The 23,959-nt window shown below is 35.9% G+C and overlaps 1 pseudogene; it reads right to left on the reverse strand.

The window, feature by feature from the left end:
• Nucleotides 1-612: 612 nt before the first annotated feature.
• On the reverse strand, nt 613-20,407 carry LOC140860153 (probable manganese-transporting ATPase PDR2; annotated as a pseudogene).
• Nucleotides 20,408-23,959: the final 3,552 nt, after the last annotated feature.

Raw genomic sequence — 23,959 nt, forward strand, 5'->3', positions numbered from 1 at the left:
TTTATTAATATTCTAATTTATTGGTAATAAACCAAGTATCATGATATATCAAAAATTAAATTAAATTAATAAAATCAGTCGTACAATATCCAATAGTTTCTAATAACCAATAATTATGAATAATTAAAAATAAATTATTTGTCTCTTCCATATAAATGTACAAAAAAAATTAACAGGATAGAAGATAGTTTAATATGTTCAATTTTTTTGATAAACTCTTTTTATTGGTTAGTTATGAACATTATAGTTTGATACATATTAATATGATCATTAGTTATCATTATATATCTATCTAAATTATTGATTTATTCTATTTTGTTACTCTTTTTTTATTGTATGATTTGTGGATGTATAAATATTTTGTATTCAATTCATATTGTTCTATATAATTTTCTTATAACACAAGCTTCATATATTCAATTTTTTAACTATCTATATGTTTTTAATTCATATATATTTAATTGATGTAAACGTGCATTGCACGTTCTTTTTGCTAGTTTTAATAAATAGTAAAATATTACCGGTAAAGAAAATTAAATTAAAAAAATTCATGCTGGTAAAATAAAAAGACTTTGACAATGAAGCTAAGCTCGAGTTAAAGTACAGCAAATATGAACATATCCGGCATTTTCTCAGCTTACACTCTCTTCTATATCCGTCAAAATGGGAAGTTTGGCATGATTAAGTTTAGTAGCCAAAACTAAAAACTCGGTGGTGAATAGTTTACAAGAAAACAAACCCCATCAATGGAAAATTGAGGACTAAGTTCCCATGCCCTATGTGTATAAGTATAAATCTCGAAGAAATCCAATGAAGCACGCGATACATGAATGAGATAGGGGAGCATCCCGAGATTTGCAGCCATACGATTAAAAAAAACAAACCAACATTAATCCACTTGCGCGAGATATCGTCAAACGAGCCATTAGTATCCACTTCCCTTGCACAAACGTTCCAAAGTTGTGTTAACTTAGAGGTTCTTCTTTTTGTCAATGGCTGTAACCTGCCGTTGCTTTTTCCTCCAGGCCGGCATCTTACCGGGGAACGCCCATCTCAATAACCTTTCCCACGTGTAACAAACCAAAAATGCAAGAAAAGCCCAGATCAGCAGCTTATTTCTTAATGATTTTGGCAGAGGGACTAACTTTAACCAATCGTTCAAGTCCCTGAATAAATCGGAGGCAATTACTACAAAGAAGACAACAGCGGCTGAAAGAGCATATAAAAACGGCCTGTTCTCAGATATACTCTTGTTGAAAGGATGGCCCATGTAGTTCACAGCAAATGTTGCGACCTGCAACATCATTCCCACCATGTAAGAAACCGTGTTCACGAGATTGGGATGGAACGCTGCGTCGGGTTCGATACATTCATCTGGCATGTACTTCTCTGCCTCTTTCACTGATGAAATCAGGAAGAAAATGTGAACTGCAAACTGCCCGAGGAGGGAGAGGAATACATAGTAGCAGAAGATATTAGGATGAGGGCGCTCAGCAGAAAGGTAGGAAGCGGAGATGCATGCGAAATGAAGAGAAAAAAGGCGGCTGTGAAGACCCCACTGATCGTGGCTTGGACATCACCCAATTTCACACCATCCAAGTACATCACACTCAAGACATAAGCAGTAGCGAGGCAGTTGAGTCCGAGTATCTTGAACATTTGGAGGGTAGTGACAAGAGTACTACGACCCTGGCGAATTATGTCGGTGGTAGGGGCAACTGAAGCATGCTTTGCAGTAAAAGGTGATGCCATTGAGGCATCCCCAAGCTTAACAACAGGGGCTGATCGACCATCACCTTCTTCATTTAGCTCGTTCATTAGTTTCTTCAACTTTTTCCGCTGAATCTCTGCAGCTGTCAGATGCCGATTAGCAGCTTGGTTTCCGGTTGGTTCCAACTTCGATATTGCCCTGCTCTTTGAAGTATTTTCTCCATTTTCAATGTTGGACTTGGATTTTTTTGATTTGTCGGACTTAGCAATTTCATTTTTAGATGATGCTTCAGAAGCAGATTTGTCCTTTTGAGTCGGAGGTACTGCATTAAGTAGAGCCACTCCCACGTGTGCCTGTGAAAAACAAGTAATTCTCATTAATACTGCACAAGCGATAGCAGATATTACTTAATACGTCAAATTTGTTTTCATTTCTCTGGTATTCTAGAAGGCCAAGCTTAATTCAGCTTGAAGGGAAACATCACCATGTCGTAATACATTAAATAAGCATTTCCAAACACTATCTTAGACTGCTATCGTGCATACAGAGTAGGCAACAGAGAATAAAATGTAATACCTACAAACTAGGAGAAAGATTATTCAGAGAAGACATTCTTGAAAGAAACTTGGAGCAAGTTTCCTGTTGTATCTTTTGACTTAATTATCTATAGCTATTAGTGGATACTTTAAATCTATTCAACCAACCTTGCTCTGTGCCAACAATTGCATCAAACAGAAAAAATAATAATAATAATAACTGTTCTCAACCTATCGTTTTTTGTACTTACTACAGTTTAAAGTAGATCTACATCATGAATTTATCTAGGGCCCCAAAACTAAGAAACAAAAATAAGCTGAAAATTCCTGCTGCAGAGAATCAAACAAAGATATGCCCTTGGCCATGAGATCAAAAACATGTGGTTAAGAAATCAGTGACAAAGTAAACTTCTCTTCAAGCTAATGGCATTATTGTAGATGACAAGTATTCTTAGACTTTTCTTAGTGCACTCAAACAAGTCATTGCTCGTGAATGCCTACGATTTCCTCAAGAAAGCAATGACCACTGAGTGTTAGCAATCATAGAACTTACACGGACAAAGTTTTATTCATTCACACGACTTCTTATCATTTAATACCTGCTTCAGTGCTCCAACATCATTGGTTCCATCACCACACATCAGGGTAACCCTTCCTACTGATCTAAAAGTGGTAATGATGAGTTCCTTTTGCTCAGGAGCCACCCGGGCAAACACCTGATGCATGTGAAACAAAGTTCAAGCCAAAAACAAAGGAGAGAGGGAGAGAGATGTTTGATGTGGGTGCCATGAGTAGCTACCTTAACATATGGAATAACTTTCAAGATTGCAGAAGTTTGCTCCAGCATTTCAATGCAGTCACCGCCAATGCAAAGATCATGCACCTCAGATAGAGCTTCAACCTCATTCTCCCTGTTAAAAGAGTTCGAGAAGAAACACGATTGAAACAGTGGACAAAAAGGGGAGCAAATGTGCAAACCTCTAAACATTGTCAGAAGTATGAGATTACAACCACATAACAAAAGACACAAGCATCAATAAGAGAAGAACTTTAGCTAGTCAATCCAAGCTAAAATGGAATTGAAACACAACAGGGGAATAAAAAGAATCAGATCCAAGCAAGCTTGAAATTCTTCGCATAAAAAAGTATTCTTGCCTGTATGTAACAATGTGCGACTCATCTGGAGAAACCCATTCATATCCTTCATTACTTTTTACGCGGCCAAGAATTAGGGCTGGTTTTGAGATAATATTAACTTGTCCAGCAACATGGCAAGCTGTCAAAGCTTGGTCTCCAGTAATCATCACCTGAAAAATAAATTATTAAAAAACACAAACAAATTCTAATTGGTGCTATCGCCTAGTATATGTGGATGGAAATAGATCAGCCAAAGTAAGTTCAGAAAAACAAAATCCTTAGCAGGCTCACTTGTGACCTTTTATCGTCAAGTATTATTTTCAGAAGAATGAACTCATTTGTTTTGTTTTTTGGTTTTCCTATTTTTTTATTTCATTTCCCTTCCCAAGTATGAATCTTCGCCCTCAATCCTGTGGCCCAATTTTGCCACAATTAGTAGGACTACAACTGACTTGAAGGAAACAAGCAATTCCAGGGTCATTGGCCTTCCATAATAAGCATGGTTATTAAATCAAGCCTCCACAATTTACAGTAATTGGAATGGTTTGCAGCAGATTTTTCACTGACATTTTTCAAGTAGAGGCCATTAGATTGATGCATGAGAAAAAATGTAAGTGCAGTTATGGATTTGTTGGGGTTGATTTGGCATACAAGAGAAGCACATGAGATGTAATTTCCCATATACACATTCCAGCAAACTGGCATCAGGTAAAATTTCATCAAAGCTTATGCTGCCCAGACAAATTGCATGCTCGCCATCATCATGAAACTGACATTCAAGTGTCAATTGAATCAAGAACAGTTGAAATACAACTTGTCAGCAGTTGGTATCAGAAACAAAACAAAACTGCTCACCAAATCATGTGAAGAACTTTTTAATTCAGACAGCACTGAGGCTGAGTCTCCACGGATGGGGCAATTAAAAACCTGATTTGCAAAAGAAGGCGTCACACAGACAAACAAAAAACATTAAACAAAAACATCCACAAAAAAGTGAAGAACCAAGTAATGAAGTTTCCTAAGAGTTTATGCAGAAAACATGTCATATACAAATGAATATTTTTTTCTTTTGGGGACAATTTGTTGGGATGATACATATGATAGGGTATAATGACAATGATTACCGCAAACCCCGCAAAGGTGAGATCACTTTCTACCATGTCTCGTTCCAAGCTTCTTGCTTCACTAACCTTCAAACAAGTATTTAGCAATAACTTAAATAAGAAATAACCAATATAACCATTGTGGGGAAATATTGAGCACATACAATACGAAAATACCACAACCAAGCAACTTACACATGTGAAGACTGTAGTGTGAAAAGGAATGAATATAATTTAGCACTTATATTATTAGACAAATGCACAGGAACTGTACTTGGAAGCCTTCTATAGATATTGAATACAGAACCAATTCCTAGCTTTGAGAATAAAATGCAAGAATATATACTTTAGGAAAGTGACTGCAATATTCAACTTTTGATAGAATGTATCTGTATATATAAGTCATTTGAGAATTGAAAATGCAGTGGTTACAGACAATTGGTAAGCCATTGAACCATGAAAGCAATAAATCTATTTGTTTTCCTAATTTCATTTACAAACATATAAATGTAAAATTGGATACGAATTCAACCACCCAATCAAAATTTCAAAGATTTTTAATTGAATTGTAGCAATAAAATATATTTTTCTCATATTTTTCACTAATAAATATAAAATCTAAAATTGGATAAAAATACACTAACCCATTAAAAATTACAAAGATTTAATAGAAAACCCAACCAGTAATCAGTTATGAACTAAACCGAGTTCCTTCGTGGAATCATTTTTCTAATTGTCTCCAAAGTTCAACTCATTCTTAATTTTCTCCAATATGAATTGTCTCCTTGTGTCCTTCCCAAAATCTACTCATCATTTGTAAGCAATAAATTTTATAATTGCTTAATTTTGTTCAAATCTTTTATTCCTTGCTTCCTCTTCCTTACATGGACCTGCTTCAGAAAATTGCTCACGAATCATTTACGGATGGACATGCAATATATCTATATTCTCGTTCACTTTCTTTTGTAGCTACACTTGGAGCAAATTGCTTTTGAAAGTCACGCACTTAGATTCACTTGGTATATTTAAAAGCTAAGCAACAGCTGATCTGCAGTTATTATATTATACAAATTTTTCAAATTTCTTAAATCATTTTTCACAAGGAATCTAGCGTGAGTCAATAACATGTGATAAGGCTTAAATTTGCTAATTTAACATGAATTGTGATGTATATTAACTCAAAGAAATTATATGCAATAAAATCATGTTAATTAAACCTACTTTTAACACTGAATGTGAGCATGGCAACAAATTTTCAGAAGCCACGGTACCTCGAGAATAAATTTTTTGGTTCTCTGTTAGTTTTGCAAAGTGACAATAAAAAATGGGAAGGAGAATCTAATTGGGAGTTTGGGGCAATGCTTGAGTAGTTGAAATGTAACTATGGACGTTAAAATTTTCAAATATTTTGGCACCCGTAAATCGATAATCATATTAATTTCTGAAAGTATTTTTGTCAAACAGAATATAGAAACTTTCACAAAACAAATTCTCAAGCATCCACAACTTACAAAACACCCACCTTTAACTTTATGAGTAGAAAATTATACAAACTATTCCCAGAAGGATTAATAAAATCTATTGCATTATATTTGCGTTCCTAAAGATAACTGGTCTGAGAAGAAATTTTAAATCAAAATTGCATAACAAGAGAGAACGGTATCAAATTAACTCACGAGCCATCAAACACAAAATGGTCGTGCAAGGAACCCAGAAATTAGCGTTACATGAACACAATCAGTTGACTAGTAAAATTATTGAAATGGTTAAAAAGACGAAGTTGAATGGTAGAAGAGAAGCTTGGCAACAAAGACACTCAAACGGCCAAGACAAGAATCTGTAGAGACAAAGTGAACCGAAAAAGACGAGAACCGAGTAAAAAAATGATAGAGACTAGTGATCCACTAAACATGAATTCCAGCCTTGATGATGGCACATCAGGAGTCCTGGACTACTCATATGACGCAGCTTGTCAGCATTACTGAATATTTTATAAGCAACGACAAGCATAAGACAAGATCCTTTAGGATTTTCTGATGAATTTTAAATTAAAGAACTTCACTGAAATGCGAATTTTATTCCTAAAATTCAGCGATTTTATTCCTAGTAATCATGAGACTGTTCTTGTATAAATATGAGGTCTTGTTTCTAATAAGGTTTCAAGTCAAACTCCGTATCCATTAGACTACTACAGTGTAAAAAAGCAGCAGAATAAGCAAAGTTGTAAGGCATAAGTGGTAGAGAGGTAATAGCTAGTAACTCAGTTTTCAAGCTACGCACTTGCATCATTCCAACTTCTTGTTGAAATGGTCTTATGATAGCAACAATGAAACTTTGTTCTGACAAAGAAAATACTTTTGCAAATATTTTGAGCATATCATAAGCATGTGTTATACTTAACTAGGATTCAAGTAACATGAAGAGTGTTGTGGCTCCCTGTATGATATATAAACTAAACGACGACTAATAACATTCTGATTCCTGATGGCAAGTTAATACCTATTTTGGATCCATGGCGGATATTCGCATTGCCATTTGGTGGCATGGGATCAAGTATGTAGACCAAAAGATAGAGGACTCGGTATCGGGAACATTGGCCTTAGAAATAGGGCTCTTCTGGAGAAAAAGTGGTGGAGGTTTGCGGTGGAGTCGTCGGTATGGAAGAAAGTAATAGTGAGTAGGTTACATGAGAACGGTTGGGATGCAGGGTTAGCAAGGAATGGTATATATAGAAGTCCTTGGAAGTATATATCTAGAACTTACACGGCTTTTCATCAAATAGTGAGGACAATGGTTAGATGGGGGTACAAGAGTTAGGTTTTAGGAGGACAGGTGGTGGGGGGATTCGTCTTTTCAGGATTTATTTCCTTGTTTCAGATTCATAAGGTGCCGATTTCTCATTTTGCTCAGTCGTTAATTTGTCCTCTTCTTCTTTATTGTGAAACTTGTATTTCCGTAGGCTGCCAATGAGGGATGTAGAAGTTGACGAGTTGAGTGTTCTCTTGGGAGCTTTAGAGAGGGTCAGGTTGAGTGAAGGAAGGGATGATATCAGAGTGTGGAGTGGGGACTCGTAATGGTCTATTCTGAGTGAAATCTTTTAATGAATCTTTCTTTATTTTCGATTAGTAGGTTTCCTTTCTTTCCGCTTTTCCATTCTATTTGGAAAGTTTGGATTCCACCAAAGATTCAAGTATTCTCCTGAACTGCTGTTTTGGGTAAGTTACCGACTTGCGATTCCATGCAAAAGAGGTGGTCATCTTGTGCTCTCTCACTGAACGGAGTGTCCTTTGCCGGAAAGAGACAAACTCAGAATCACGTGCTTCTTTTTTGCCCTTACACGACATCTTCATGGGCCAGAGCTTTGGGGGAAATGGGATTAGTGTGGGTAGCACCAAGATCCACACAAGATCTCGCTTCGGATCTTGGTCGACTTTTGGGAAAGAGAGGGAGAATTCTGTGGACAATAGCAGTGCATTATATTTGCGGTTGGGAACGTAACAAGAGAATCTTCGAAGGTATTGAAGAATCAGCTGATGAGGGCTAGGACAAGATCAAGATTCATATATCAACTTGGATAAGGAAGAGCTTAGAGTTTAGGAACCATTCGATCTCGGATATTGTGAGGGATTGGAGGTTTATTTGTTGTTGATGTGATAGGGCTTTTGTCCACCCTTTTGTCTGCGGTGGACTTCTTGCTCGCTTTTTGTAATTATTAATTTCAATACTAATAGATCACCGCTTCTTATCCAAAAGGGAAAAAAAACATATGCACAAGTGTGACACATAGAAATGGAGTTAGCATATTATTAAGCCCTCTCGATGGGCATAATGTGAAATAAGTACTAGTGATGTCATTCACGCAAGAAAAGTAAACCACAATTACTTAAGTTTGTATATATACTCTGTCCATTTCATTCTATGCTTTGTTCCGATTAAGTTAGAGGTTTAAAATTATAATCAGTTGTCTCTCCAAAATTATGCAATGTAATGTTTTCACCATTTTTTTGTATAACAAGTTAATATTTGTGATGGCTAAGCTAACAAGTAGCCCTCTGCCTTGAAACATTTTCATTTCAATTAAGTTAGCAAAAGACCAAGAGTAGGGACTTGTTTTTAGGGATGTGACAGATAGATTATATAACATCTTTAGATTAGCCAATTCCATTGCATTTTGTTCAGATTTTGCCTTGGCCGTTTTTGAAGTAGAAAGCTTAGTTCCGCAAGTTAATCCTTTTTTTCATGACTTGTTTTGTTCCGCTTACACATTTTATTCCATTTACATAGCTTGTCCCACTCAAAGTTACTGAGCTCTGTGTTCTGCTAATATTAATTTGTTCTTTTCAGTTCAGTGTTCTAAATGGCGGTCGAGGAGCGCCTTGGCATCAAGAGGCCCCAAGCTGTCCGGCGGGCGAGGCAGGCATCAAGGTGGTCAAGGCCTCGGTGGCGGGCACTCGGGCAGGTGACAAATTTTAAATTCCAGTCAAAGGTCAGAGTCGACTAAATTTAAAATTCTAGTCAAAGTCAATTAATTTTAAAAACCCAGTCAAAGTCTACAAATTTTAAAACCCTAGTTATTTTAAAAGATGTGCTACAACCAAGGAGGAGTGCAAGGAACATCCCCATTAACGAACTTAATGAGAATTTAGATACATCGGAGGAGGAGAAGGAAGAAGATGTTGATTTTGAGTCCGGTGATGAGAGGAATATGAATGTTGTTGATGGTGCATATGTAGATGATTTAGAAGAGTAGTTATGTTTAGTCTAATACTTATTGCCATAGTACCATAGTGGATTGAAACTTTGAATTTTAAACTTATTTTTTGCTAAAAGTAATTATATTATTTTGTTAGTATTAATATGATGATGAATCTTTATTAATTATCTTGCTAGTTTGCATTTATATATTTATTTGCCCTTGTATAGATGGTATTATATTATGAAGTTTTTTTATGCATAAAGATTATTTAATTACACATCTTACATAAAAAATTATAATTATTTTTTTATTACATTGCATGACTATATATGATTACTTATAAAAAATTGCTAAAAAACATTCAACTGCCTAGGCGACCGAGGCAGTAGGCGGTCACGGACCGCCCTTGCCACCGCCTCCCGCCATTTACAACACTGGTTCAGTTTGAACATATGTACATAAATTAACAATTTCTCAGGAAGATAAAATTTAGAAATCCATGTTTCAACTATCATTTCTGTTTGCAAATAAATTCCATGTGTGTTCAACGCCTTGCATCAGCAATGAGCATGACAGGAATTACCGCAGTTGTTATTCGGGTTTTCGGTAAGGGGACATCAATGGTCAGTTAGAACAAAATATATATATATATATATATATATATATATATATATATATGTTTATACATGTCTTATTTTAATGAGAAACAAAAAAGATTCAATAATAAACTAATTATCCACATAATAAACTAATTTACGGTGGCAAACAAGAAATGCCTCTCTTATTGCAGATAACAAGAAATTATCCCGAGAAGAACACCCACATTGCATTCTTTTCTAGATTGAAACAATCCAGAATTACTCTAGCATAGATAAATACAATCCAATTTTTGACTCCATTCCTTTAAACCATATAGTATAAACACTATTAACCTACGCTTGTGCGTATGGGATTTTTTTTTTTTTTTGAGGCACTTATGCGTATGGTTATTTCCATACAAGGAGAGGGAAGAAAAAAGCTTTGGTGCCTCAACAATTTCAAGCTTAGAAAGTGATAGAAAAGTCTTAGGCTCCGTTTGGTAGCATATATTATTAATCTGTGTATAACTCATCTTATCCAATCTCGCGTTCTTCTCGTCATATTATTTATCCATTTATTAATTATTTATTTTATATCAATCAAATCATTAATTATTTATCTTACATCAATCAAATCATTGAATATAAATTACTATATTACCCCTCATATATAATATTATTCATATTTTATTTATTCTTAAAAGGACAAAATGATAATTTATCATTTTTATATAAAATTTAATCAATCAAATCAAATCAAATCAACTATAATTCATCAATCAAATCAAATACTATATTAACTATCATTTTTTATTTTTTTTATTACATTCTATTACTTATCCATGTACATTTATTTCATCATACCTACCAAACGGTACCTTAGCTAAATGGCATAAATGACGTGGATGGTTCAGGCACCATCAGTCACTTGGATTCTTTTGCAAGAAAACAATAATAAAACCCAGTAGTGTATACTTGCAATGCATCTACTATCATTGACTCGTCAACAAAACAAAAAAAAAAATTCCAAAATGATCATCATATCCTTTCAAATCTGACACTCACTACACAACAAATATCGAGCATGCACCGACATCACAAAGCTAGCACAAAAAACAGGCATACAAGACTGCTGTTAACAAAGGGCAGAGCTCATGCATAATTTGTTCTCACAAAAATACCCCGATACAAAGGAGACCATACTACCATAGATCAGTTTTTATCCATAAAACATGGCCCAGTTCAGAAGTGGAGAAACCATGCATGAAGGTAGATGTTCCCAGTAAGGGTGAAACATTTATTTGCAAGCAAGAACAAATCTTATTTTCAGAGATACAACGATAATTTCAAAAACTGAATTCTTACTGTCATATCTGGAAGAGATTTGTATGCCAAAGCCAAAACACGAGATCCTTGACGTGTGTGTTTCTTGTATGTCTTAACATATGATGCTGGCACATCAACAAGTCTTTCTTGAATGGTTTCAGGGGCACCCTGACATTGCCATTGGATTGAAAATTTACATATTCTAGTTACATGTTCTATTAATAAAAAGTATATAAACAAACCAAGAATGGTAACAGTTGAAAAAATGATAATCACCCATGACAATGTGTTTGGGGGCTAAATTAAAGGGAGTGTATTTTGCAATCAAAATCACATACAATAGCTGAATAGCACGTTGCCAAATAGTATATAATTATTTGATGAATCTAAATTTTATTTAGATAAAGTATACCGAAAGATATATACAGGATCTGAGTAAAAAAACAAAATTCATTAATTTCATACAACTTTAAGTTTGGATCTAAGAGAAAAATAGGAGTAAAAGCGCCATTTAAATTTTTGAGTGAAAAATCGAGAATTTCTTCCTCGTTCATTTCTTGTTTAAAGTCATTATTCCAAATGAATAAAACGCTATCAAAGGAAACACAGACATATCAGAGGAAAGGCTAGCTAGGCTATTTTATTCGCACCAGAAAAGTTTTATATAGCTTGAGAAAGTTTAGCAAGATCTCAGATAAAATTCTTTCCTCAGACATTGGTATAAACATGAACCTGATTACTTTTGTAATAAGATTTGTGTGGTTATAAGCACTAAACCAACAGTTTTGAAGCCGTTATAACACCATATCTCAGAACCCTCAGCATTAAATTTAAATAAAGATAAGTAACAACCAGCGGATAGGAAGGAAAATTGACAGGTCAAAGTTAAGAGAGAGAAGTAGTGCTCAGATTAAAATCAGGCTCAAGGACTTCATTCATCCCGAGTTGTTCAGCTGCCATGTCTCGTACGAGGGGAAAAAACAATAAATGAAAAGATCTAGCTCAACAGCTTCATGAACCTAAATGTAGTAACGATTTTCTCAAGCGGTTTTCTTCTAATTCAAATGGGCATTATAAAATTATAAGCAAATACTAATTGGTTTGGAATTGATTAGATGTTGCCCCATGGCCCACATGGCCACATCCAAGTTTAGATGGTTGGTAATGGAGATGAAAGTCTTCAACATGGGAAAGCATCTATACCCTTATACATGCTTCCATTTTGCCTTAGAATTTCCCGTTTTGCACGAGTCCTTCTAAGTGAAAACTCAACCTCATGCATATGGATATGATATTTCATGCAGGGAGAGGAAATTTCAACTCCAAATGTATTGGTTATTCTGAAAGCTGTAAAATTATTAATGTCCAAGACTCAAAATTATGCTCTTTCAAGACGTAAAATACATGTGTTCAAATTCACAGAAATGTAACAAATCGCTTGCGTTTTGAATGTCAGTATAAAATATAAATAGTGCACTACTTCTTTTAATGATGTTTGATTGAACAAATGAAATAGCAGCACGTAGCTCCATACCTTGACAAAAGAAAAAAACTGCTCCTGAACACGAACAACAACTGCCATTCTTTTTAGATAAGATGCAAAGTGGTGTCTTTGTACAATCTGGACAGGGTTGCCACCACCCCTGTAATGTTTCCAAACCAGATAATTACAGAAAGTAGATAAAGGCATCCATGCAATAATTTTGCAAATTTTATAATCATGAGAAACACACATGCAACACATATCCATTCCCCATGCATGAAACATTTATCAAGAGAAAATCTACGCGCATAAAATCAAAAGACCTTTGATAAAGATGCACATAAAAGTAAGGAATATCTGCACTTCCATCATTAATTAAAACCAAAAGCCAGAACTTTCTCGAACCGTGAGTTACTTAATCAACATACAATAATTACATCTGATAAAATTTCACATCCTACGAGGTAACAATCGTCCAGTTAAGCCTTGGTATCTAACGTATTTCCATTCAATCCAAAGAAGCATCTCATTACATGACCACTGAAAAGCAAAGAAATTCCAACACACCAAGGTAAAACTAGAGGCGCAAACGAGTCAAGCTACTCGTGAGCAGCTCGGTCAAAACTCGACTCAAGATCGATTTGACCGAGCTCGAGCTCGAGTAGCTCACATAAATCGAGCTCGAGCTCGAGCTCGAGTATTAAATATGTGTTCGAGCTACTCGATAATATATTTTTTTTTATAAGAAACAAAATATAAATATAATATAATATAAATGTATATAATATAATGCATATAATATTATATATTATTTATTTATTCATATTTATTTATATATATATATTTATTTTTCGAGCTCGAGCTCGAGTAACTCGAAATATACACGAGTCGAGTTCGAGTATGAAATTAGTTACTCGATCGAGTTCGAGTAGACAAATACAAGTCGAGCTTGAGCTCGAGTAGTATGATACTCGACTCGGCTCGACTCGTTTGCACCCCTAGGTAGAACACAGATACTGTAAAGAGAATTTTTCTCATCACAGAAAAGTATATTTGACAAAAAAATTTGAATCCCGAGTTCCATTACCCTTGATATAATTTCGATGCCATGAAAAGACATCATGAATGATTCTTATGTCTATCTAAACAAAGTGCTCAATTTTTTTCCAACTGCTAGGTTCTAAAATATTTGGAGCAATAAGATGACAGCTTCCACTAACACACACTTAGATCTTGCCCTCTTAACAAAGAAAATCCAAAGTTAAATTCTACTCCTAGAGAGCAAGGCATGTCTGATCATTTGCAATCTTGAAAAATGCACATAGAAATTCCAAAGAGAGAACGAATATAAAGAATTGGAACCCAAAAAAATTTAATAAATTGCAATTATCACCTCGTGAAATATCGGAAAAGCATAAAACCCTAATGTTAAATTAAAGTTCTTCTACAGCCCTTTGTTTTTTTTTAAATCAGGCACATTTACCCCATTTGCAAGGGTTTTACGCCTGATTTTTGAAAACACGATGATTTAAAAGAGAATTAACTTCATATAAGTGGTTGTGTGTTTTTTTAGATTTTCACATAGGTGCTTGAGCTATTTGCCCTTGGAAGTTGGAAGTAATTCTTTTTTTCAAATACCATTCATCAATTAAAACAACATAGAATACTTTTTGGGAGTGGCCTTTTCATCTGATTTGTAGGTCCACTCAATTCCTTTCAGTGCTGCCTTCTCAAGAGGATCACCAACCTGCATACGAGTGTGAAGAAAAATGTAATCATACAATACAAGGGTTCAGTAAGATGGCAAGGACAACTTAAACTCTTTAAACCAGGGATAAATAATACGAGATCATACAAATATAATATAGCTGGCTGTCCAGAATAAAGTAGACCAAGAAAGAAAATTCTTCCAAGTTCCAACAGATTTTTCCCTTTCTTTGTCCCCTTAAGAAACACCTTGCTTTCTCGAAAAAGAAATGATGGTTATTAATAAACTCCTTTGAAGCCCCTCGCAAACAGGGACACCATATTTTTCCTGTAATCTTGCAACCATGGGCGGGGAGGGTTCGAAAAACTAACTTAATGGAACATTTTCTATCCATGCCTTGATGGTTATAGCTGAAAAATCTCTCTTATCTGGAGTTTCTAGCCCTACTTTCTTCCTCCTCTCGAATCTTTTATTGCCCTCTCAATACATTCGTAGAAAATAATTAAAGTTGTGAATATTTTTACAAAAGTTAAGAATATATTTAACACTAAAGATTGGAACTATAGGGCAAATAATGTAAATTTCACTTTAACACAATAATATATGAGTCAATAATAATTATATCAATCGTAACATCACAAGATAGTAAAGTAGCGAGAAACAGTATCATACCAGCTTATTGTCCACAAATACCAAAGCATGGCAAGAAGCTAGTATTTCCAGAGTGCGATCAGACACATTAGGCATTTCTGTTATCAAGTCTTCACTGTCTGTTAAACCACCAACTCCTGAAAACTCCTGGAGATACAAAGTATATATATATTTATAAGTATAGGATCAAACACAAGTGGACGCATTAGACCTTGAGCTGCCTAACCATGTCATCAGATGTTAGCGTCCCAGTCTTGTCAAAACAGCACATATCAACCTGCAGAAGAAGGGAAACATCAAACTATGCTGAAGACTAACACTCTAGAAAAGCAAATGGAACATCCCATCCACAAGGATAAAACACACATGTTGTTCCTAAGGAAAAGACCAACATTCAGTTTATTAGTTCAATTGGACAATTAAAACAATCACTTCAAAATACACATCTTCGTCAAAGAGGAGTGTTAACAATTCATTTCAAACAATATCAAACATTAAACTCTCACCTTTCCAGCAAATGGGATTCTAAATGGTTCTGTGCAGTATATCCCAAGTCGTGCTAGTGCAATTAATGAAGTATTAACAGCAATTGAAAGCTCCATAGGCAGTTCAGGTGGGATCACAGAAGTAATAATTAAGGAACAGCTCAGAAGAAGCTTGTATCTACTCCTTGTTGGATCCTCAAGCCCCTATACAAGAGTTTCATGTGATCATCCAACCAGTGATATTCTTGTAGAACAGGGTATCTATAAGAATCTGTTTTACCTTTTTAAGTACATATCCAGCAGCTATCAAAGCAAATACCACTAAGAACAAGATAAAGAGCCCACTTTCCCAGCTATTCGCTGTAACCTACAAAACACATATAATTATAAACACAAGGGATGTACAAATGATAGATCAGCTCACAACACTCAGAAAGCACCAATGCGATTTCAAATCCTTACCCTCTCAGTAGAAAATAATATTGTACGCATTAGCTTCCCTTGACTTGTTTCAAATCCAGTTCTCAGAACAACTGCCAAGCAACCACCATCAGGGGCTTTCAAATGAAATGTCTGACTCGAGAAGACAAAAAGAAAGAGCCAATTGTAAAGGTTAAGCTCCTGGATTGTTAACAGCAAGCCAAGCAATATTTATATTTTTTTTCTTTTTTGGAGGGGTTAGGGTGTGTTCTTTGGGGTGGGGGGGAACCTTGTCTGCTGTATGCTGTAATATTTTTGTGCCACCAAAGAGAACATGTGCTTTATCTCGTCTAGCTGAGAGTCTCTCATCCATTCCTCTACCCATTACTGAAACCTGAAAAGTATACATTGGTTCTTGAAAATGAACATTTAATAAGTGAATAAAGAATGTAAAAGCTAAACAAGGACAATATATGCCATCATGATCCTAGACACCCATCTGGCTCCAATGTCTTACCAAACACATAGCTGCCACTCTTAAGAACAACAGCAGGATTTTGAAAAAAAATTTAGTTCCGTCTAAACAATTTTAAGGTGGGGAGTAATCCTTTCAAGAGTGAATTCCACCAACTCCCTAGGTCCCATTGCAAAATACTTAGAAATATTGATCAACTTATAACTGCTGTAGATAGTTACATATGTTTGGGAATTTTAAGAATTAAAATAAGGCAAAAAAATCATAGAGACAAAAGAAAACCTAACCTTCCATTGGGGAGTAGACTCCCCAGTTAGAATAGCTTCATTTACAATAGCACTTCCAGCTAAAATTAGCATGTCTGCAGGTACAGACTTGTCTTCTCCACTCGTACCAGTTGAGCGCCCAATAGACACAACATCCCCAGGTAGCAGTTCTGTCCCAGAGAGTTTAACCCACCTAAATATTAAAAGTAAAGGAGGTTCAAGCATTTACATACCGCATAGTAAAATAACAAGGGAAAAATAATGTCTGATTTGAGTGACATACTTCCCACACCGATAAACCATCAAAATCTGACTATCCACTTTTACTCGTCTAAGCTCAGTCAGGGTCTTCAAACGGCTTTTTGCCATTGTTGACTCAAACATGAACAGCATGAATAGAGTGAACAAACTGTAGTACCAATATTCATCTAAACACCATAGACCCACGCAGAAAACCTAAAAATGCAAGTAATGACATCGTATATTAGAAAATAACTCAGTAAATAGTAATATTTACACTAAAACTTAAATAGAAGTATTGCACAACTCAAAAGAACAAAGAAATCAAGATTGTACCATGTCGAATTAAATTTAAAAATAATAACAAACCTGAAATACAAAAAATGGTTCCATGCATTGCTCCTTCATCAGTTTCTGGAATGTGGGTTGAGGATATTCGAAACTGCATTTCAGGGCATATATTAAAAAAGAACAGAAATAAACGATGTGCATGTGATTCCTATCCCAGCTCAAGAAACCACTGTCAATTACATGGAGAATTAATACAAAGTAATAACACCTAGTTAACAAATTAATAAATTGGCATGATGTTCACTATCCAATGTAAATTTTAGATATTGTCATACTCATTATATCCATATCGGTAATCAGATGATAATATGTTCATATCCGTGCAGGATAAAGCTGAAGCTGCAATTGGCCATGCACTGTGAGATGCCATCCATAACCACATGAATGGTTTCACAGTAAACTCTTTAGCAAATAAAATCTAAAATTGGAAACATCATGCACACAGTTCTTTGAAATCCAAGCAGTCTGTTACTATTGTAAGAAAAAAGGCAACAGCACTCAAACATACTGCTTGAAAGTATGAAAAATTCCAGCATATTGAATTGAAGCAACGAAGAAATTGTGCGCTAAATATTGACACATGAGTTCTGAAAGGGGAAAAAAACAAGTCCAACAACATAAATGGACGCAACTTACACATTCCTTCCCCATTTGTCAGTGGCGGCCAAAACTTTAGCTTCAGTTCCATAGCCAGTATTTTTTAGATAATATCCTATTGTTTCCTTGGAAGGATAAGGAAGTTTTGAAAAGGTATTTTTCCCATTTGAGTAAATAAAGCGCTGCTTCCTAAAATCAAAGTAGATCTCTTCCATATCAACGGACGCAGAAGAAGCTGCCAGCTAAAGAACATAACTTATTGATCAGATTTTAGTGAAAGGACGATAAAACTTATGCACAACTATTGATTTTCTATAGAAGGTAACTACTAAAGAAAAATCACCATTGAAGTTGAACAAACAAACCAATGAACAAGACACCCACCTGATGGCAAGGTTGAAGTTTTGATTTTTAGAAGGTAAATTGCAGTAATGATAATGTAGACAGACAGAAAATTAATGTGACTGGAGATACTTATTGTGTATTCCAACATAGTCAACCCTGCACACAGTTGATTTAAAACCTACCATGTGCGTGTGTGCATGAGTGTTTTGCCATACTTATTACAGTACGATCCCTTCTCGTGGACACATCACATGGTTCTTTTCGAAGCTTACAAAAAAAGGAAAGATAATAACGCATTACAATAACCATTCACAGTTTAATAATCAATTAGAGATTTTAATAAACAAAATTATCACCGCTAACAAGCACCACAAAACTCTAGGCTCTAAGTTTATCATTCAAAAATTTGCCCAACAATAGAAAACACAAAACAGTTAAATTATATGCTGTTAAGATTCTCTTTGTTTTTATTGAAGTTTTGAACAAATGCTTCTTAATTTAATACAAAATATTCAACTTTGATCAGAATAAAATGAAGTGTTAGAAAGTCAGAGAAGGAAATTGTGAGTGCCTTCATTTTGCATGAGCACGCGGCCGTAACATTTTATTTGCATGCATAGACATTGAATTTTGCTGCCAGCTCATTTAACTACAAATTTGTTTAATATACAGTCCCTCTACAAAGTAAGGTGAGAAAAACATCAGTTATAATAAAAACCAATTAGAATGGTGTAATTGATCTGGTATGTAGAGCGTATAGCTTAAGAATTATCAAATATTTTGTATTGAAAAGTGCACGTGATAAGGAGGAACATGGTGAGAAAATATTAAAATAGAAAATGGCCACAAGTCATGCAAGAGCATGCAAAACAGTTGTTGTGAGAATGAGGAATGGAGTTCAACCTTATGAAAGTGAAGGGTCACCACTTCTTTGGAGCCAGAAAATTTAGTTGGAGTAATTTTGCAAGCATCAGCATGATGAATGTCCTTAACCTGCCACAGAAGCAGTCATAATACCTACCATTCAAACATACTGAATCATAAAGTTAAAGCACGATACAACAACTTCAGATCATCTGTACCTTTCTAATTGTTAATGAGGATTACATACCTAATATTAATCTCTTGCCAACCGTAACCAAATATAACTAAACCAAAGAATACAACCAAGGTTCATTCATATACTTCAAAACTTATATAAATTTGAGATTCATGCAGTATATAAATATACAGCTGAGTCCTATCAGTAACCAGCAGAACTTCCCCAATTAGGAATTGCATTCGAGTTTGTTAGAACTTTCAGATTCACAACTGTCACGGAAAGATATCATATCTAGATATTTTGAATATGTGAATATACTGGACATACAGTAATCCTATAAACCTGACCCACTAACTACAGTAGCATGTCAGTCAGCACAAATAAAAACTTCTTTTCATAATCTGACCTCTCCCCCATTATTCCACTCTCCCCAAACAATTACAATCAATAACATTTGAGAATAAAAAGTATTTTAGAACAAACCACCACAAGAAACCATTTATTTCCCAGAGAAAGCACTTGCCAACTCTCCACACTTCTCTCTAATGGATGAAACAAAATCTAGTGACAGGAACAATTTACAAGAGAGCTAAACAGGAGAATGTCAGTAGACCGAGCAAAAATATGTTGGATCGCACAAAACGTACCTTAGAGTACTGAACAAAACATTTGAAATCCACAGACCAACCAGTGAACAAGAATACAAGAATATGAGATGCTCCAATGCAGCCCAAAACTATTGAAGCATCCCCAAAATCCAAGCTCGGGACCACAGCTAACGGCCACAACCCATAAAGAACTGCAAACGGCCACAAATCCAATCGCCACGCCCAATGCCTTCTTCGCAGCAAATCAACAGTATCCACCACTTTTCCGCCAACATGAAACCTTGACATCCGATTTTTCCGTTGCTTCTACTCCAATTTTTCTGCGATTTCACAAGAAATGGAAAATCAAGGAACTAACCAAGAGAAATTATTCATGAGATTTTAGCTACATTAAATTATCTGGAAAAATTACTGCAATCGTTGCAACTTTGCATCTTCACCTTCACTTTTTTCTTACAATATATATATATATACTTTAAGCTTTCGTAAAGAGAACAACAAAGCAACCCATTGATTCGAACACAGAATAACTAGTCGGAGCAAATTCCTCACACAGAAGAAGAAGGAATCAGCAAACCTGTTGCCGGAGGAGAGCGGAGGTCGATTGATCGAGCAGCCCTAGAGGTTTTCAACTGAGCGGAGTTGTAATTGGAAGCTAAGGTATTTAACTAAAATAAAATAATAAAATTCATTGACACTAAAAATTGATTCCAAAAATAAAAACTTTAATTTTGACCCAACAAGTGAAAATTATATATAAAAGGGAAATTTGAATTATTCCCAATGTTTCATACATCACTTGAAGTCGTGATTGTTCGTAAAGTCCAAATGAATTGAATCGAGCCGTGATAAAATTTTAAGACTCGAATTCGGCTCGATAAGAGTATATTTGAACTTTCGAGCTCATTCGTAGCTCGATAATTTTAAATATTTTGGCTCGAGTTCGGTTCAAAATGAAGTTCGAGTTCGGATCGATTGCTCGGATATTATGGTTCGAAAACCTCGAAATGTTTGAAAAGTTCAAAATGTATATATATTTATTATATAATTATATTATCTATTCTATCTATTCTATATTATAATGCATGAGGGTGCTAGAATAACCGTTTTTTGTCATTTTAATGGTTGTACCAAATTACCCCCACAAACATATAACTACCCCACTTTCTCACATTTTTCTCATGTTATTTTTTTAACCACCTATTTTTTAATAGTGAGAAATAAATCACGATAATATATATATATATATATATATGTAAATACATAGGATTATATATTATATCACACGCGAAGCGTGTGCATGGATACTAGTATTAATTAAATATTAAAGCTCACGAACTATTTGCGAACTATCGAACAGAGTAATTTTGGCTCGAGTTCGGCTTGAAAAAAAGTTCGAAAATGTTCGAATTCGGCTCGAGTTCGATAAGCTCGAATACGAATCAAATATTTATCGAGCAGACTCGTAAAGCTCACAAACAGGCTCAGTTCGTTTGCACCCCTAGTTGTCCGATCGTATATATTACTTTCTCAATATTTGATATGGTTAATGTCGTTGTGAAAATACCGGATATGTGATCTTTATTGAGACTTATATGTGGTAATCAAGTCTAGTAGGATCGATGAATATTTAGAAGTAGGTTGAATAACACTCACAACAATTTCTTTTTATAAAAAATAAATTTAGTCGGGTTAGCAACCGAACTTTCAATTCTCAAGTGTCAATATCAGTTTGACTAACAAAAGTGTGCATAATAAAACCTGACTGGCAGAATAAAACAATTCAAATATGTCTTGTAAGTGCAGAATTAAAAGATAAATCAACACAATATTGTTTCTGGAAGTTCGAAGAATGTAATAACTTCTATTTCACCCTCTCTTTCACTCAGTGAGGATATTCACTAGAAAACTGTAGTAGCTCGGCTCCATTTTACAAGATTAATTACGTAAAAATGGTTAAACATGGATTAAGTGCTTAATTTGGAATTTATTTGGACAATTTATAAAAAAAATCGGGTCAAGGTAAGTTCGGACCATCCGAACAAGGATCGGAGGATCCGAACCACTTCGGAGGCATGACCAAGGATCGGAGGCTACGGAGAGATTGGACCGTCCGAACCCAGATCGGACCGTCCGAACACAGATCGGACTGTCAGAACTCAATTAGGCCATGCAGCTGATGAGGTGTCAAGGTTGAACAGACACCTAGCAGTTCGGAGCGTCCAAAGGCAGGATCGGACCGTCCAAAATTCGCCTATAAATAGGTCATCCGAGGATCACATTTTGGCACACCATCTCAGCTTTTTCTCTCGTTTTTGGTGTTTTCTAGGTGTTTAGGAGTGATTCCAGCCTTCCTAGGCTTGGTCCAGAGATTGGCAAGGCGTTCCGGGCTTGCAGCGAAGAGGTACCCAAGTTCTGGGGCAGTCGTCATCAGCGGGCTGAAGACGGACGCATGTATAGCTCTGGCTCCTTATAGTAAACATGGAGTATGCTATAGCGTAGTTAAGGCTTTTAGAATAAGGTTATAATGCATGAGTACTTTGCATTATAGTGTAGACAATAGGTTTGGACATAGTGATGGTCTAGCTTGCCTAGTTTATGAGGTACAGTGGTATTATTCGAGATATCCAGATTGAGTATGCATGTATTATGTGTTTGAATATATTATGTGATTGCATGATTTATATGATACAACATGTCATGACTGTATGTTACATTCATGAGCATATTGAGCCTGTTTCTAGAGTTATCCTGTAGTAGGGCGCTCACCCTAAAACTATGTGGATGGTTGGATACGTAAGTCTTGTGCTAGGTCACTGTGATAGTTGAACACATGTTGTGACGCATGGGGCTGAGGAGGCGGGGAGTGATCGCCGATGCCAAGAGGTTGCACGGACAATGAGCGGCTCCTGGTAGGCTTCTAAGTGGAGGAAGACATGAATGAACCGATCCTGTTGGAATGAGAGAGATTCTAAGACTGTGTAGGTATGCGATTGCATAGTTGAGGAGAGCTTAAATGATTTCATATGTACTACTTAAATCAAGAAGATGCATCTCTTTTTGAGAGCTCATCACATAAAAATTTCAAAGTTAAGCGTGCTTAACTTGGGAAAATTATAGGATGGGTGACCCCTGGGAAGTTTCTCAGGTGCGTGTGAGTGAGAGTGAGGACATAAGCATGCTAGAAAGACTCGTCTTGATATAGTAGGTCATTACACATGTACTAGTTTTAGGTCACCATTATCCACTGGGTATATGAGTCACCTCCTGAGGCGACGACGCAGCGTGCTATATACTCTGGGCCCGGTCTTTAAGCTTGTTTCTTGACATGAGTGTCTTGGTATCAAGTTCACTTGCATACATGCACGTATAATACTGTATACTCATACTCTCGTACTGAGCTTATCATGCTCACGTCCCGTACTTGTTGTATCTGGACACCCTATTCCATGGGGCAGGTCTGCGGCTGGATGAGGCGGGTGGTTCCAGGAGAGCTTAAGCGATGGAGGACCAGCAGGATTTTGTCTAGGCTTTTGTTATGATGTATTTGAGTTAATACATTTGGAATTATTCGATATAGTTGTATAACAATATTTAATTGTTGTTCATGCTTTTTTTGCTGATTATTCTGATGTTTTATTGGATTAAGTTAAATGCATGCTTAAGCTTTCTGATTAGTAGGTGATCACGGTGCGGGTCACTACATTTATGATTCAGAGCATGCATAGTAATCTTGGGATTTAGATTATTGGATCTGGGATTAACCTTCAATCATCGTGTAGATGTCGGGTTATGGTGAAGAGAGTAGCCACGACAGCATAGGTGGACACTGGGGTGATCAGGACGATCGAGAGAATCATCGGGGCCATCATCACCATCTCAACGATGATCACAGACATTTCAGTATGCATAGGTTTTTGAAGATGGGTCCGAAACCCTTGGTCGGAGGAGAGTCATCGGAGGATGTGGAGAACTGGTTGCAGTGTATGGAGGTATGCTTCCGAGAGTTCCGATGCACTGAGGAGCATAAGATAGAGACTCTTGATTTCCTCGTTGAGGGACAAGCACAAAGATGGTGGAGATCTGCATCCGTACCATTTATAACAGCCCGAGGAGTTGCTACTTGGGAAGAATTCCGCACAGCTTTCCACAAGCTGTATTTTCCTCCCACTCTCCGACAGGCGAAGGCAAGTGATTTGTT

This window comes from Henckelia pumila, chromosome 4 (assembly GCF_033568475.1).
Source record: "Henckelia pumila isolate YLH828 chromosome 4, ASM3356847v2, whole genome shotgun sequence".
Lineage (NCBI taxonomy): Eukaryota > Viridiplantae > Streptophyta > Magnoliopsida > Lamiales > Gesneriaceae > Henckelia > Henckelia pumila.